This window comes from Candoia aspera, chromosome 2 (assembly GCF_035149785.1).
Source record: "Candoia aspera isolate rCanAsp1 chromosome 2, rCanAsp1.hap2, whole genome shotgun sequence".
Lineage (NCBI taxonomy): Eukaryota > Metazoa > Chordata > Lepidosauria > Squamata > Boidae > Candoia > Candoia aspera.
This window is the reverse complement of record NC_086154.1, coordinates 34814172-34830763: the sequence shown is the minus strand read 5'-3', so window position 1 is coordinate 34830763 and position 16592 is coordinate 34814172.

Genomic DNA, 16592 nt, shown 5'->3' with positions numbered 1-16592 from the left:
TCTGGATACACACACACACACACACACACACACACATGTTCAATCTCTTATTTAAATTATGTTTTTGCCAAAGACAAATTCTCCCATATTTATTCAAGCCACTAAGGTATTGGAGCAAATCAGTGTTCTAGTAATTACCTCAAATATGAATACATCACATTTCAGAAAAACTTAATTCTACATCATCTTCTGCCATGAAAAGAAATGTCCTGGATATAGCTGTCAGGTGTAATCTCAAGGACACATAAGAATTGTTGTCCCTCACGTTAGTCTTTTTCCCAAGACGTTATTTATACCCAACCTATGTTTCTTTGCTCTAGTGCTCTCAACATTTCATTTTTTTCAATATACTTGATTCTTCCCCAAACCATTCCTCAGTTTCTTAGTGCACTTTCCATGAAAGCATTTTTTTTGTTTTTTTACTTAAAGCCTCTTTTCTTACTTTATTTAATGAAAAGGGGTTTAGTCCAAGCAGAGTTCCTAATATTTAAACATTAGCCAATTTCATAGACATTCAAAATCTTTCTTCTTATATCTTAGCAGATTAAAAACCTGCTTCTCTTTGACTTTCTTAACATCTTGACTTCAGTATTAGAGCAATGATCAACCTGTGAGAGTTCATGCAGAATGAAATGGAAAGGGCGAGGGCAACCTCAAAATAAGCAATTTGTGACAAATTTGCTCTAATGTCAGGAGACTACATACTTGCTCTTCTAGTTAGCATGTTTTCTCATCCAAAAATGTCAACTTGTTCGTATTTTGTTATGCTTCAGCCTATGAAAGTACTCAGTCCACAGCATATAAATATACTATTTGAAATATATAGCTACAGTCCAGCTATTTTTGTTAAAGGAAAAGCACATATAGTAATGCACTGAATTTACTGAATAGCTGTAAATAATATTGACTTTATATACAGTGTATATTTGTTGCTCTGTCCTTTCAATTTTTTATGACTTCTGAAACTTTTGCTTAAGCATGAACAAGATTCTAAGAATTAAAAGAAGAGAAACAGCTTAAAAGAAGAGAAATAGCATGCTTACAAACTAGGGAAATTGAAAATCAAAGCAACTAAGTTCCTGGCATTGTTTTTGCTTAGAACTTCATCATTAAGTAGAATGATGAAGTTCTAAATGTAGAACCAATTAAAGTGGGATGGTCAATAAAGCATTTTGACACAAGTAAAGCACCACACTTGTCCTTAAAGTGAAAGAAGCTTGAAGGCTGACCACACCTGTCTCAATGTGTGCATGGAGTCTAGTAAAGGGTTGCCTGTGCATACATACTCAGGCAACCAGACAGCCTTTTCAGTCTGTAAGATAGTAATGTAAGGTGAAAGGTCCCCGTGCAAGCACCAAGTCATATCTGACCCTCTGGGGGGATGCCGCTTTTGCGACGTTTTCTTGGCAGATTAAAGCGGGGTGGTTTGCCATTGCCTTCCCCAGTTGTAGTAATAACCTAGTCAGTATGTGGTGCATCATCATCATCAACATATGTTGTAAATTTAATTATTTGACTATAATGAATGTTTACACTAATCCATTTGGGATATTTATTTACAGTAATACATTTATCATATCTAAGAATGTTATTCTGATCTGTGTTTGCCATGCAGATGGTCATTCTCAATTCTCCTTTTTTCAGTAAGATATCTGTTGATGGTTATGTTATGATGCTCAGCTATGTGTTTTTATTTTATATTATGTGTTTTATTTATCTAATTTATGGTAAGCCACCCAGAGTCATGTGTATAAATCAAATAAATAAACATTGAATACTCTAAGTGATCTTCAATTCATCTTAAATATAATTTTCTCAGTTTATCCATTGATAAAACATGATTAATTCTTCCATATTTCCCCGATCTAACGTAACAGGGTTGGTGAAAGGATTTCATATAAAATACGCTCTTCGTGCCCTTATAACTTCTCCATTTGTCTACTGCGATGCACTTCACACGCAGCTGTCTTAAGGCCACTCAGAAACTGCAGTTGTTGCTAAAGGTAGCAGCCCACTTATAGGTGGGTGTCACCTATGCTTATACCTATGCTCCAGGCTCTGCATTGGTTAGCAATAGATTTTCAGGTGCAATTCAAAGTGATGGTCTGAACCTATAAAATCTCTATGTCTTGGTGCCCAAATACCTACAAGATTTCCTCCTCCTTCTTCCTGAATTGGTGCATTTTGTATGGGAGAAAGTTTTGCTTATACGCCACTTCTGTGAAGTAAGGAAGGGGCACTATGGAAGTCTTTTATTTTTGTGCCTTTTACTCTGTTACATTTTGTTACATTTTATTCTTCCCATTGTAGCTTTAAGAATAAAGTTTTCTAAAATAGGGTGTAAGTTTGTGATCTGCATCCAGAAGTGCTGTAGCTAGAAAGATATATTCAAACATTTGGCTTCCTATGACTACATTTGAAGTCTGTAATACAGATTTTTGCATCTAATACTCCAAAAACGAAACCAAGTACCTGTTAAACCAACAAAATGTATTTTGAAACAAGACAAGAAAATCAGTATTAAGACTAAGCACAATAGCTCCCCAATAGAATAGCTGAGTGCTACTGATACTCATACCTGTTTGTGGGTTGTGCAACCCTCCACAGTCTTTAAAAAACAAAGCATGCAATCTGATCATTGGGTCTACGTAACTCTTTATGATTCACCAGTGTTGCCGCTCTACAGCAGGACAAGTGACACTGTGACTACAACTGCAGCAGCTGACCACTCTGAGTTTCTACCAGTTTAATCACAATCTCAGCAAATTAAGTTGCTTTTCATATTTTTTTTATGAAGAGAAATTCATTCCTTTAACTTATTTTAAAATATGTAGGGACCATTGTGTTAATTAAGATATACAAATATTTGGAGTTGAATAGAGGGGAACTGTGCCCATGGGTGGGTGGGTAGGTAGGTGTGCATGGAGTAGCTGCATTAAAGTGAACTGCCCACTTGGCAGTTAAAAGTGTCCAGCCTTCTCAGTTGCTGGCAGTTGTTGTTGTTGTTGTTTTGAGCATTCACTGGGCTGTTTTCAGCCATATTTCCTTGCACTCTGCAGAAAGTGAGTAATCAAACTCTAATAAAACAATAGCAGGCTGAGATTATCTCAATTTCTGCATTTGTCAAGGTGATGTTGATAACCGAATTTGCAAAGTAACAAAGAGTAAATTTTCCTTTGTTCAAATGGATACTATTATCTATTGTATATATTGTTGTGCCAGTCATTGGCATAATAAGTGCATGGGCATCAGCACGAATCAGGAGTACTGTCTTCAGACTAGGAGTCATTCTTCAACTGCACTGCAATTTCATGCTAATTATCGCTAGACATAGTTATCCATGGACAAACGTTCTGACTTCTGAAAACACTACTCCGGCCACACTCAGAGCAACCGAGGATGGTGCTGAACTTGAAACTGGCTGGATTTGTTTCAGCTTTATGAACAGCAGAGAGGAGAAGCAGGAATGCCACATGAACCCAAATTCTTCATACCTCAGAAAGCAAGGCTCATGTCATCGTGTGGCTCTCTGGCTTCAATAAGTGAAAATAAGTTTCTTCCTATAAAAGGGTCAGATACAAGAGAAAGGGGAACAGTTTTAATGTTTTAAGGACTTGGTTGCTATATTCCTCCCAATACCACTAGCACAGCAGAAAAAGGTGGCTTTTGTACATGTCTGGTGTCTTTGAATTTAATGTCTTTGAATTTAAGGGGTCCTTATCCAAAGATCCTGTTGGAATTAGTCTAGAATCATTTTCACAGTTTTGCTGTTTCAACCTGGAAAACTTGTATCATATTTGTTTCTTAATAAGTTTCTCCTACTGGGGATGAACTTCACTGAGATTTATGATGTACTAATCCTTGAGAGTTGCATATATCATAAGCAGTTTCAATTACTCACTTTGGTGATATAGATATCCTAGGGGCTAGGGAAGCCTATTAAATTTTCCACTTGATACAGCGAGCTTTGCTTTTCTTCTCTGACTTCAGAACCATGGTGGAAAGGGATTATAAACAACAATGCCCTTTGGACATGGTGGAAGGCTGAAGTTCAAACAGTGGTCACTTAAAATAATTTTGTTCTAAGAACAAAATAATAAAACAAACTTGTGATTGTAAGGGATCCTGCCTGCCTGAGCAAAATAAGCCAGCAAATATACTGAAAAATCATGCTGTTGCAGCCAGGGTTCATCAGAAGGGCTCTTGTAAAGCTATACATTATGCTTTTTGCTGTATACAGGCACCCGATCTTGATTTTATCTTCTGGAGGAGAGGTGAGAGACCAATATATATAATTCATAACACATCAGGCCATTCTTTGAATTTCCTTGCAGTTACTAAAACTGCAGCAGTCTCTTAAAAGTATTTTAAACTATAGGTTTTATTCTTTTTATTATGCTTCAGGTCTTTTTTTCTCCCTGTAGAATTTATTGTAATAACCTCTGCACATTGTTTACTAGTTCTTGCTTCTATAATTATTCATACTATAAAACAGTGTGTAGGAATTGGAGATTGCTAAATAAATAAGACTTGCCGGTGAAGATTTATACTATTCCTATTCCTCGTCTAGAAAGTTGCTTAAAAGTTATTATAACTGCTTGCTAAAAGCTTTCTTGGGAGATAACTGAACTCCAACTGTTTTTGATAAAAATTCAAAATCCTGAATCCAGTAAGATAAGCTATTACAGAAGCATCCAAGGAGGGGAGGATTAAATCATTAACATAAGAATTCACCTGTAGATAATAAAATAGGCACTCATTAGTGCATATACACAGCAGCAATGGGTGCATGATTAGAAGACCTGAAAGACCAGCCTGGGGACAGCTCACACTGGAAAAAAAATTAATTTATATGGTCACTAAGAGTTACACTGGCTTGATAGCACATAATTAAAAAATCAATCAATGCAGATATACAATAGGGAAGATTACTGGCTAGCATTCAAAAATAGCAACACCCAATCAATCACTTTAAAATCAGTGCTCACTATACAAAGGACATTACACATAAAACCTCAAGCAAAACAAAGCCATACCAATGCTAGGTCTGTCTTCTAGAGAAAAAAGCACCACTGGTTTATTATCTAAATATAATAAAGCTTGTCATGGGTGTTACACTGTTATCTAGAACCAGTGTTGAATCTACCACTTTTACCTAAATAAGAGGTGTTGTTTGTGAAGCCAGAACAGGTCAAAACCCACTGAGAGGTCACATGTCACACATGTATCCACATGGCACACTGTTCTTATCTCTGTCCCAGTAGAAATCAGCCATCAGAGCAACTAAATCTGTCCTAACATCAAGTCTTGCTCCGAATCCAGACTAAAAGGGATCTTGATACTTTTTAGTTTTGTTTTATTTAAGAAATCCTAGAGCTGCAGCACTACTACCTTCTTTATCAGCTTAGTTAAACATGGAATATTGGACAACAGCCTACAGGCACAAAACTGCCCAACTCACTGTCAGAGGGAAAGGAAGGTCTTGAGAGTCTTCTGAAAGGTAGATAGGATAAGGGAATGCTGTTCCACTGAGCAGCTGCAGCAACAGAGAAAGCATGTCTCCTGGGTCCTGCCACGTGATTAAGTGATAGGCCTGGAGCATGCCCACCCTTTCAGATCACGTAAGACAGGAAAAAGTTATAGGAAAAAGAAAATCCTGCAGTTGGACACACAAAGGTGAGTAGTGAATGGGTGCAATTGACGTACAATACATGGTTGCTATCTGCTCTTCACACAAGAGCTGTATGTACAGAACCCCAAATTATACACTGCATCTGTCTGTAGTAGTAGTTCCCATCTAGACCAAAGATGAAGTTCCCCGGATCTAGCTGGCTCCCAAATCCACAGCCACTCAATCTTGCTGGGGTTGAACTGGAGTCTTCCCCCCTCCCATCCAGATCCACAGAGCATCCAAGCACAGAGAAATACTCTCAACAGCATCACTTGGACAACTAAAGGATGAGATCTGTAACTGTGTATGTCAGCATACTCCATGCTAACAGATGACCTAACCCAACAGTTTCATATAGAAGTTAAAAAGGCACAGGGAGAGAATCAAACCCTGAGATACCCATAGAGCGGGAGCCAAGGGTTGGATCATTCTTTGTCAGTAATACTTAAATCTGGAGGAAGGAGGAAAACTAACATTACACCATACCTCACTATCCCAACCCCTAAGCTGGTCCAGGAGTATGTCACGATCTATAGTATCAAAGGCTGCTGAGAGATCACAGGTGGATGCACCATTCCTTTCCTGAATGCACCATATGCAACCTATGCCTTTTCAGTACTGCACCCGGCCTGAAACTCAGCTGAAAGGAGTCCAGTTAAACTACTTCCCCCAGAGCCCTCTGAAGATGAAGGTCAACCACCTTCTCAAGCACTGCCCACAAAAAGGGAAGGTTAGGGGTGGTCAGAAAATATCCAACACCATGGGGTCCCACAATGGCTTCTTGAGGAGGGGGAGACCACTGCCTCCTTAGGATGAATTCACCATTGCATGGATGCACCCATACATAGCCTCCCAGGAGGCCCTGATCAACCAGAAAGGACATGGATCTAACATGCAGATGGCTACTCAAACAGTTCTAAGGACACCGTTGGGGCCAGTGGGCCTTCCCAGATAACCTTTCTAGAATGAATCCAAGTAATTCATTCTTTATCTAACAGATCCACTGAATAATCCTCAGAGAGACCCTTCAGACTGTTTTCTGACCCTTACCTTCCTAAGATAGGCCAAGTCACCTTAAACAAGGCCGTAGGATGGCCATCTGTATATGCAGGGAGGGCAGAAAAATAAAGTTTTGCAGCTCTTATCACCATGGTGTATTGCTTAATAGTGTTATCCAATTATGGTTAGTTTTGCTCTTCATCTTTCTCCAAGCACTCTAAGTTTTTCTTCTACTGCTTTATCTCTCAAAGTTCCTCTTAAAAATGGAGAGACCTCCGGGATCCACATGGAGAGAACCACTCAAGGGCAATCCAACAAGGGCAGTCACCACCCACTCATTCTGAAAAGTGAGTAAGACCTCAGTCCACCAAATCCTCAGTAGCCCCTGAAACCCAACCTCCACAAGCAACCTGCCCTAGCAACCACTGAAACCCAACAGGTGGACCAAGCTACTTCCCTGTGGTGGGAAGCAGGTAGAGAGAACTCTACAGCAACCAGAGTGATCCATCCACGACAGGGAGCAAACAGTGGTATCTCCCAATACCAGATCCCCTTGCCACTCCTCCAAAGACAAAAAACATACCCAGCATGTGATCTCTGCCCTGTACTTCAGGCCCTAGATAGGACAGATCCACGGTTACTATTATGGCCAAGAACTCCCAAGCTGCTTCAGACTCCATACCCAGGGAAGCTGGAGTCTAGCATGCAATCTCCTAGAATCGTAAGTCTGGGGAAATCCACCAGCCACCCAGCCACTGCATCAAGCAGCTCAGGAAGCCGCTATGCAACAGGGAAGCTTGTACTGTACTAGAAATTCTGTATGCTCCCTAGACCCCACTTCACAAATAGGATCTTACATCCAGTCATCTGCAGAGCAGCACCTCTGAAAGTGAAAAGACTCTCCCAGATGACAATAGCCATTCCCCTACGCTCTAAGATCATGGATGTGGGGCGCCTTATTACAGGCTGACAAGGCACTAAGAAGCAACAGCCTCTGCCAGGGCTGCTAACAATCCAGTGACCATGCACTGGGGTTAAGACCAAACGTTGGAAGGTAGAATCTGTATAAGACCGCAGATATCTTCCCTGAGAACACAGCCCATCTTGTCTCCCACCGTAATTCACATAAAGCAGAAAACATGGAGGACCTTGCTATCAGTTTTAACTAACTAAAAAAACAAAATTCGAAGCAAATTCATACATTTCCACCTGCCTTCCCAGGTGGGAATTAAAAGCCACCCAATTAAAAGCTACCCAATCACCAACTCTCTCCTCCCAAAATATTCAGTCCTTCTATTCTACTTGTTCCTTTATTGTTGCTGCTGGTTCCTCCTGCTCTCTATTGCAAGCCTCTGTTTCTACAGACCAGGCCAGCATCCTCCACTGGCTGCCAGACTCCTTAGCAAAAGGCAAGCAGGCTGTACTGGTTGATGGCCTTGATAAGGCAGCTTTTATTTCCTGAAAGGAAGTACTTTTTCTCCAGGCTGACTACTTCAGTCTCTGAGGTTTAAGCAGGAGAACAGATGGCAAATCCTCCTTCCTTCTTTCAGCCAGTCTCCAGTTAATGGCTGGGTCACACCTCGTGGTGAACCATTATTTCCTTTGTTTGGTTTCAGTTCAGTGTAACAAGCCAATACAAGTCCTATGGACCAGGCCACTGTTAAACCAAACAATGGTTTAGCACAATGTGTGAAGTAACATGCCAAACATCTTGCTGTATCATTGCAAGATGATATACAAGAAACATATACCAGTTGATACATAACGTGTGACAGAAAACAGTATAACAGAACATATATTTATTTTCTCTGTTTAACCTAAATGCACATCTACACAATTATAAAAAAAAAATCAACACAATGTTTGTTTCTTATATCAAAAGGATTTCAGAAATCCATTCCGGGCAGTCCGCATTTAGCAACCACAACTAGGAATGGAAACTCAGTCATTAAGTGAAGCAGTTGCTAAGTGAAACTGTGACTGTGTCTATGATCTTACTTCAGCTTTCCTTTGCTTTACAGACCTGCAAAGGTTATAAATGCAAAGATTGGTCATAAAGTTACTTTTTCATCACTGTGCGAACAGTTGCTGTATAAGGCAGTGACTAAACAAGGACTACCTGTATAGAGATCCATATGAATTAATTAAAAGGAAATTAGTTGAATTTGAGATTAATAATCACACTAATACTACAATAAGGAAAGGAATGGTTAAGTGATATTTCAAACATTCAGTTTTAAAGAATGCCTATAATTGTGTTCCTAGCCAGTCTGGTATTGTAGTTAAAACACTGGCCTAGAAACCAGGAGACTGCGAGTTCACACCTCCCTTAGGTATGAAAGCCAGCTGGGTGACTTTGTGATAGTCACTCTCTCTCAACCCAACCCACCTCACAGGGTTGTTGTTGAAGGAAAAATAGGTAGGAGTCATAGGTATGTTTGCCACCTTGAGTTATACAGGTAGTCCTCACTTAATGACCATTCGTCCAGCAACTGCTTAAAGTTATGGCAACGCTGAACGAATTGTATTTATGGCCAGTCTCCAAAGTTACAGCCACTGCAGCGACTTCATGGGTCACATGATAAAAATTTTGGTGCTTGGCAGCCTGCCTGCACTTACGACCGCAGAAGCGCTTCGATTTCCCCTACCTGCCTACCTTCCCCCCCCATCTCTGACCTTTTGATTGTCCTGCACTGGGTCTAAAATAGAGGCCTGGGGCCTTCAGCAGTCTCAACCAGTCGCCACTACCCTGGGCCTCTACTTCAGCCCCAGCACGGCTGCTGCTGAGGAGTACCACCATCCAGGGAGACAAAAAGGGCAGAGATGGAGCGGGGGAGATAGGCAGGTGGGGAGAGTTAAAGAGGAGGCAGAGGAGGCAGTTCCTTATTTTACCAAGGCTTGGGGCTGGGTCCTCATTTAACAACTGGTGAGATTTGGTTAACGATGGCAACGGGGACTGCCAGGATTGCAGTTGCTAAATGATGTGGTCATATCATTGAGCTTTATGACTGCATCACTTAGCGATGAAAATTCTGGTCCCAATCACCATCATAACTCGAGGACTACCTGTATATAAAAATGGTGGGATAAAAATCTAATAATAATTAACAGCTCAAACAATGAGGCAAAAGACAGTTCTAATAAGTAATTATTAGGAGTAATGGATTTTATTATATTAATCAAACAAAATAGTACATGCATTCCATGAGTATCAAAAATGCAAATGACTTCAGTGTCACACTGTATTTCTTTAGAAAAAAATTACCTATGCAAACTTTCGCAAACATTAATAATTTAATGCACTACTTATATATGAAAGATGAGATAATGAGATGCAAGAGTGGGTAACATAATGTTCATAAAAACAAACTTGGATAGGATTGATGAGCAAGATGTACTGTAAGCTGAGCATAAAAAGTCAAGCTTCTTTTCTGAGGTCTTTTAATTACTTTTTCCTCCACTGGAATTCTGGTACTGTAATGAGCAGTCTATGAGGTGAGCTGCTGATCCTGCAGTTCAGTACGAAACAAATAAAAGTGCCTAAGCAACAGTCATGACAACCTTATTGTTGTCAGTCAAAAACATCAATTTTTAAGACCAAATATGGAAGGATTCCTGATAAATCTTTTGCTAGCCTTTCCTGCTTAAAACTGCTTTTTTTGTTTTAGTGGGAGCTCTTGTCCCCATTTACATGCCAGATTAATTCTACAAGAATGAAAATCTACAATGTCTTCATAACCGCCTTTGAAAGGTAATATGTGGGGGATTTTAAAATCAATCAATAATCATTCCCCCAGTGCTCTTCTTTTAATCTCAGATTTATTCTGTCTCTCCCAAATGGTTACAGATGGCCAGATCATTAAAATATTTATTTTGTCAATTCTTCTCGTTTTTCCACATTTGAATTATTCATGTGTTTCTCCTAGAGTTGCCAGCTTGTTGTCAAGAATGCTAATTGACCCTATTTTATTATTTGTAATAAGATGACATTTTTTAATGAACAGGATGCTTCTATTACAAATGTCTTTTTCAAAACATTTTTTCCTCCACTTTTTTGGTTCCCCATTTGCAATATAATTTTAAAAAATAAAGAACATTCAAAATACTTCACATTCATAACCTTTGTACTCTTTCAATACCATGTTATAGTAATGTAATTCTTATCGCTATATTGCTTTATGGGATTGAGAATGAAGACAATAACTTGCTAGAAGTTATCTAGCTTGACTCTTGCAGAGGTGATACTTGAACTGGGGATTTTAATGGGTTGACGGACCGCATCAACCACCTATGCTAACCCTAGATTCTAAGATTCTCCCTATCTATGCTGCTAACTGCAACACCTCAAATTACTCATCCACTATAGTGGTTAGAACATTGTAATCTTAAAACACCTGGAGAATTTCAGATTGGGGGTTACTGTTTTAATTTAAGGCAACAAAAATATTTATTTATTAACTTATTAAATTTATATGGCTACCTGTCTCACAAGAAGTGACTCTGGGCAGCTTACAACAAATAAAGCAATAAATATAGAGAAACAATTATAATAAAAATCTTCAGTACATACTTGTTACTGATGAGAAGTCTGTCTCTATAAGTACTATACCAGAGTTTCTCAACCCCGGCAACTTTGAGAGGTGTGGACTTCAACTCCCAGAATCCCCCAGCCAGCCATGCTGGCTGGGGGATTCTGGGAGTTGAAGTTCACACCTCTCAAAGTTGCCGGGGTCGAGAAACACTGTCCTATACTGTTAGAAAAAGTGTTCTCTGAGATGGTGACCATAAACTTCAGGATGGTACCAAGAAAAGGCAAGAGACAAGCTTAAATGGGTGCTTATGTATATAACTCCCACTTTACAGATACCATTTTATGTACTTTATTTATTTTCTTTTTAATTTGCAAATCAAATATGATCAAAACTCAATTTATTTTGCATAGCACTTTTGCCTAAAGTATTTTTCCATATTTGATGAAATGCAAGCAGCACTACAAATGAGCATTTCGTCTTCCTTGCAATCATTTTGCAGCTGCTGAATATTTGTATTTTTACATCAAGCATACATGAATCCTACTATAATTCCTTAATGCAAATGCAACATTTAATGCTGACTTTGTAATATAGAGAGCATATTTGGCTGAAACACATTAAACTCTTAAAAAAAAAAACAACCTCCTATCCTCAATCTTCACATAGTACAAGGTTTCCAATCATAGCTGTCTCTGTGTTTTCTTTAGACTTTGTTTACTACTTAAAACTAAAGAATGCCAGAAGACTACGATTAACATAATGATTCTGAATATGTAATTAGGGATAATCACACTACAGAACCAATAATTTTTCAGGGTCATTTCATTCTCATCTCTTTATTAGAATCATACACATACACACATATCGATAGGGTATACCAAAAGTCAGCCCCATAGGCCAATCACAATATGTTTTATTGATTATTTTTTCAGATAAAATGTTACTGTACTTAGGAACAGTCAAAGGTCATTAGTCCAAACTGTCTGGAAGAAAATAGCAACCAATTCAAACATTTAATATAATTTATGTAATACACTGTCTATGGGGCCTGCCATTGGGACACCCTGTATAAATATTTTCAGTTTCTCTTATAGCTTAGCTTCTTCTTTTATTCCACAGTTCCTTTGTAACCAGCTTGCTTTACACGTGGGAAGCATCTCCAGAATTTACCTGGGAGAAAATTTTCCTTCTCTAGTGTTTCCTTGAATACTATCTGTATGATTGGTACTTTGAATTCTATTTCTGGGTACAGTGTAAGCATTTTTCTTTGATAACAGCGACAGAGAGAAATATCATGAGAAAAAAATAACAAGAAAAGAAATCTGAAATGGAACGGTACTTACTTCAAGGCATAATACAGAGTCCTGTTTCAGTTCACTCTCACCTGGAAGAATACATATATAGTGTTATGGATTTTATGAATATAAAGTTATGTTGCACCAGGTTTACACAATTATAGACAAGACATCCCTTAAAATACAAGTAGTCCTCATTAAGTGACCAGCAACTTGGTCAATGAGCGAAATGGTTGCTAAGTGAAACTGAGACTGTGCTTAAGATCTTACTTCAGCTTTCCTTTGCTTTACAGACCGGTAAAGGTCAATAACATGAGGATTGATCACAAAGCTTTTCATCACTGTCATGACTGCCAGCACTAAATGAGGCAGTCACAAAACAAGGACTACCTGTACTGAATATTAGAAGGTGATGCATTAAATTGGAAATTGTTTGGGTCACTATTATGAATTAAAGTTTTACATGAAGAAAGGAAATATTATAGCATTCCTATAAAATTACATTTCTTCTAAATATGCTGCTTGTGTACACATTAGATTTTGAAAAGGTTTTAAATGAACAAGGTTAATTTAGAAAAGTAAAATCAACACTTTAAGAAACCAAACACTCCTTTTTTTTGTTCTGCCATATGAATCACCTCATTCTTTTTACCAGAGATACTACTTTCCCCCTAGATAACTCTCACCAATAGACACTATGGTGTGCAGTTCACAAGGCTTCAGGTTCAGGTATTCTACCTACAGCTCTGTAACTCTGATCACTAGGCTGCCCGGGATCAGTACCCAGCTGCCTGAAACTGACTCTCATCATGGAGCATGCCAAGCCCTTTCAGAAAGATTCTCTCTTCCCTCACCTCCCCTGATACCCTGTGTGTGCCAGTCAGCAGTCTCCAAGCTAGAACTAACCGACTCCAGCTGTACAAAGAATTCCCTTAAATTGCCTGGGACCAAACTATGGATTTAAAAAAATGTGGTGTGGATTCAAAAGGGCAATGTATTTCCATTCAATTTCAGGGAAGCTAGGATGAAACTGCTTTACAAAAAAAAAAAATAAACACAAAAAAACAACAGCTATACATTTAATGCACTTTGGGGGTAAATGTTCTCTTTCACTAAAGGACAGCAGCAAACAGAGGTTCAATTATTCTGAAAAAACCCCAATTATTTTGCCTCATTTATCTCTGTATTTGGGCCCAGTTTTCAGTTAGAAACAACCTTGGTTACCCTGATGGATTATTTTTGTGGGGGAGAGACAGGGAGAATGTTACCCTTTTGCAGAATCTCTGTGGCTTTCTGAACCAGTAATCATGGTATCCTTCTAGACCAGGATTCCCCAAAGTGGTCAATATTGATTCCTAAGGGTTGATGGGACTACCCAAGGGGTCAAGTCTTGGGTTCTAAGAGAAGAAAACTTGTTTTGTGCTGGAGCAGGTTAGGAGTAGGGAATGGAATTGTGTTTCCATGCTGAGATGCCCCAATTCAAAGCAACGTTGTGGGCTGTGGTGCTGATGCAGTGTATCCAGCAGCCTCCGCCTCCTCTTTCCCATGAGTTTTAAAAGATCTCCCACTCCTACTGTGGGATACTTTTCCCACAGCTACAGGAGAAGCACCCTGTCCTGTGTTTCCAGCAACTTTGGTATCTTTGCTCAGTCCTTCCAATATCTGATGCTATATTGATTTTATTAAAATTCATATATTGATGCTCATACTGGCTTTTATGTAATTGCTTTGTGTTTATATTTTCTTCTATTCAGCACTAACAGATTATTTTAATAAGCAGCCTTGGATTGTTTTATAATAAATAAATAGATTATTTTGGTACTCTTAACATACTCTGCTGACTAGCAGAAAAAAACTATTCTCAAAATCATAATTAATGAAACCTAATTACGTTTAATTCAGCTCTGCTATAACAATACTTAGATACTTACAGCAATCTAACTGAAGATATTGGCCACAATAGAAAAAGGGGAAAAAAATCGATTAACTGCAACATTTTTGCTTACCACTTCTAATGCAGTCATTACAAGTCATATGTGAATTTGTATTATTTTAATCCTGATTTTTGTGATTTTAACAATTTGGATGTGTTTGTCATCCGGTTTTGTTATTGCATGTGCAAGCCACCTTGTAAGAACAGATTTCATTGTATCCTTAGAAGCTATTCTCTTCTCCTGTAAAGATACTCTTTCAATTCTTTTAATTGAACGTGAAAGATAAATTCTCATCAAATTCATGCTAGACTCATCTGTTAGCTTATTTAACAATTTTGCTGGTTATAATTTTGGCTAGAGAATTATGTGTTGCTGTTCCAGAATGAAAGGGTTATAGTTCCATCCTAACAAGTATGTGCAGCACCCATATAATTAGAATGTATCCCAGAGAGCAATTGTGACATATCTTAGCTGGTGCTGGTGAGTCACACTGGCAAACCAAGGGAGAAAATGGCCGCCATGACTCCGCAGTCTTAGTGCTGTTTCTTTGTTCTGTAGTAGCTTTTATCCAGTTTAGGTAGAGGAAAGAGAAGTTTGGTATGAACTATGGGATTAAGGAGGATAATTCCTACAAGGCCTTCCAGAATAGGAAAACCATCCCAGTGTCATGAAAACAACTCAGATTAGTTTACATTTGATACTGCACAAAGGCAGAACTCAAGAAACTAAACATATTTATGATACAGGTAGTCCTCAGCTTATGACCACAACCAAGACTGGAATTTCCACTGTAAGTCATTGCAGTCATAAGTCGAGTCACACGACCGGACCTGATTTTACGTCCATTTTTACAGTAGTCATTAAGCGAATCATGGGTCATTAAGCAAACACCACAGTCTTTAAGTGCTTCCCCAATGGGTGTATTTTGCCAGAAAACTGAAAAAAAGTCACAAAATGTGATCATGTGATGCTGCAACCAGTTGTAAATATGAGCTTGGAGTTGTCTGGACTCCAGAGACTGGAGTCTGGAACAGTTCCAAAGAACTAGTTCAGAAAACTTCTGTATATATCCATTAGAATTATTATCTTCTTTTCTTTGAAAGGTTCTGCAGTTTTACACAGGTTTGACAAGCGGCACTGAAGAGAAGAGAAGGTATTTAACCAACTGAAAATTTTCTGGAGATCACTGTGCAGCTTCTGGTCCATGGTGACAACTCCTATCTCAGTTCAATGCAGAATAACCAGTGATGAGATGTGTATGTAACAAAATGAACCCCAAATCACAGGAAAATAAGTTCTATTTTCAAAAATGTTTTTGAAGCATCCCCAAATTCAGTATTACTTATATATTTCTTCAACATATAATGTTGATGTTTTAATAATTTTATATACGTATTCACAAAAGCACACGTTAGCACAAATTTAACATGGCACCCCCTACCCTATGGAACACCCTTCGTCCTGAGATCAGGCAGGCCCCCTATCATTTTAACCTTCTGAAAGCACTTAAGCCCTAGCTTTCCCCTGAAGCACAGGGATGAGATGAGATGAGCATGGGACAAATGTGTTGTGGGCTGCATCAGAAATTTTAGCTGTGGTACCAGGTCTTGTTCCCTGTTTTCCTGTTTTTATTTTATTGTTGGTATATATCATTTTTATCCTTGGATTGTAAGCCATCCAGAGTTTGGTTTAAGATGGGTGGTCATATAAATGTTTTAAATGAATAAATAAATAAGATACATTTAATAGAATATCTATAAAAAAAATTGGTTGCCAATCTAACATGACTCTTGTAGGTGTTTTTATTTAAAAAATAGGTAAACAAAATAGCTGAAAAATTCTTAGTTCCACAAAACTGAACAAAAATGGTTCTATAATAAGCATTATCTTTTAGTACATAGTATAGTTTAGTGCAGATAATTAGTATTATCTATAAATACTACCATGGGATTCATGCATTAGTACTGATTAAAATATGCTAATGCTGTTAATTCTTTATAGATCCTGTTGAACATTTAATGCTTAAAGCTAATGAACCAAAAATGTGATTCCATGCAGTATTCGGCGAGCCCAACACAATTTAACTTTAAAATAAGTATCTGTCACCTATCAATCAACTCAACTGCTTGCTTCTTTAACAAAGATCACTCTGGGAATCATA